Source organism: Nomascus leucogenys, chromosome 21, assembly GCF_006542625.1.
Source record: "Nomascus leucogenys isolate Asia chromosome 21, Asia_NLE_v1, whole genome shotgun sequence".
Classification (NCBI taxonomy): domain Eukaryota; kingdom Metazoa; phylum Chordata; class Mammalia; order Primates; family Hylobatidae; genus Nomascus; species Nomascus leucogenys.
This window is the reverse complement of record NC_044401.1, coordinates 50,977,677-50,980,111: the sequence shown is the minus strand read 5'-3', so window position 1 is coordinate 50,980,111 and position 2,435 is coordinate 50,977,677. Positions and strand designations below refer to the sequence as shown.

Genomic DNA, 2,435 nt, shown 5'->3' with positions numbered 1-2,435 from the left:
AAGAAGGAGAAGGAGAAGGAGAAGGAGAAGAAGAAAAAGAAGCAGCAGCTGCCACCACCATCTCATGCCCATTTAAATGAGAATTTCTGAGCGTGGGACCCCAGGCATCAGAATTTTTTCAGTTTCTCCTTGGGCCACCAAGGTTGAGAACTGGTACCTCCTGTAGCAGTGGTTCTGAAACGCCAGCTGCCTCGGAAGCCCCTAGAGGGCTTGTTAGATAGGACTGTGTCCCACCACAGAGTTTCTGATTCAGGAGGTCTGGGTTGGGCTGGGGCTTTGCTTTTCTAACAAGTTCCCAGGTGAAGCTGCTAGTCTGGGGGCCAGTCTTTGAGAGCCTCTTGCCTGCATTCTCAGGACTCTTTTGTGGCTTGTGGACCCACAGCCTGGGGTGTCTCCCAGAAGCTTGTTAGAGATTCAGAATCTTGGCGCAGTAGCTCATACCTGTAATACCAGCAACTGGGGAGGCTAAGGCTGGAGGATTGCTTGAGCCCAGAAGTTTGAGATCAACCTGGGCAACACAGAGACACCTCGTCTCTATTTCAAAAAAGCAGTCTATGGCCATACCACCCTGAACGCACCTGATCTCGGAAGCTAAGCAGGTTTGGGCCTGGTTAGTACTTAGATGGGAGACCGCCTGGAAATAACGGGTGCTGTAGGCTTTTGGCTTGGCTGGGTGCAGTGGCTCACACCTGTAATCCCAGCACGTTGGGAGGCTGAGGTGGGCAGATCACGAGGTCAGGAGTTCGAGACCAGCCTGGCCAACATGGTGAAACTCCATCTCTATTAAACATACAAAAATTAGCTGGATGTAGTGGCAGGCGCCTGTAATCCCAGCCACTCCAGAGGCTGAGGCAGGAGAATCGTTTGAACCCAGGAGGCGGAGGTTGCAGTGAGCCGAGATCACACCATTGCACTCCAACCTGAGCGAGACTGTCTCAAAAAATAAAAATAAACAAAATAAACAAAATAAAAATGCGGGGCGTGATGGCTCACACCTGTAATCCCAGCACTTTGGGAGGCCAAGGCAGGTGGACTGCTTGAGCTCAGGAGTTTGAAACCAGCCTGGGCAACATGGTGAAACCCTCGTCTCTACAAAAAATACAAAAATTAGCTGGGCATGGTGGCTCATGGCTATAGTCCCAGCTACTTGGGAGGCTGAAGTGAGAGAATGGCTTGAGCCTAGAAGGTCGAGGCTGCAGTGAGCTGTGATTGTGCCACTGCACTCCAGCTTGGGTAACAGAGCAAGACCCTGTCTCAAAAATAAATAAATAAATAAATAACAAATATAAATATAAATAATAAATAGAAGGCCGGGTACAGTGGCTCACCCCTGTAATCGCAGCACTTCGGGAGGCTGAGGCGGGCAGATCACCTGAGGTCGTGAGTTTGAGACCAGCCTGACCAACATGGAGAAACCCCATCTCTACTAAAAACACAAAATTAGCCGGGCGTGGTGGCGCATGCCTGTAATCCCAGCTACTCCGGAGGCTGAGGCAGGAGAATCACTTGAACCCAGGAGGTGGAGGTTGCAGTGAGCCGAGATCGCACCACTGCACTCCAGCCTGGGCAACAAGAGCAAAACTCCATAATAATAATAATAATAATAATAATAGATAGAAATAATAAATAAATAAATAAATAAGAAATTCAGAATCTCCAACCCCACCCCAGACCTGCTGAGTCAAATTCGTATGTTAACGACATCCCGCCGTGAGTACATGCACTTTTCAGTTGAAGCGGGGCTGGAGGGTCACCTTGGCTAACCTCATGCCATCGATGAGGAGACTGAGGCAGAGAGAGGTGGAGGCCCCTCTGGGTTACAGAGCCACTAAGGATCCACTCAGGGCTTGGAACCAGGTCTCTGCAGGGGAGATGGGGAGGGGAGGGGGCTCTTGTGGGTGGAGCCGAGTGCACAGTCTTAAAGACTGGCCCCTTTCTCCACAGCTACACAAATGGTTAGTTTTGCCATTTGCGGAAGGAGGGTGGGAGTGTGGGGGGAAATTGTAGGCAGCTCCAGCTCCATTCATTCAGCAGAATTTGTTGGACATCTGCCATGGGGCTGGCCACTGCTGTAGGCCCTGGGGACACATGAAGTGGGCAGTCTAGTGTGAAAACAGACATAAACAGGTCAATATGTAAATGATCAAGGTCCACTCACCCGTTATCCAAGTTAGAATGAGAATAAAATGAGGCGATGGCTCAGGGCTGGTGCAGGGGAGGGAGGAGGCAGCCGGGGCTGTCTGAGACATGGTGGTCTGGGAAGGGCTCTGGGGATGAGACACTGGAGCTGAGGCCTAGGGAGGAGGAGCCAGTCCTGGGAAGGGCTGAGGGGAAGAGCCTGGGGCAGGGAGCAAGACGGCGCAAAGGCCCTGAGGCAGAAAGAGGGGAACCTGGAGTTGGAGGGAAAGCCAGGGGGCCAGAGAGGCTGGGAGAGA

General features: G+C 51.7%; 1 pseudogene; it reads left to right on the top strand.

The window, feature by feature from the left end:
* The first annotated feature begins 550 nt into the window (after positions 1-550).
* LOC115832228 lies at positions 551-659 on the top strand (annotated as a pseudogene).
* The last annotated feature ends 1,776 nt before the right edge of the window (positions 660-2,435 follow it).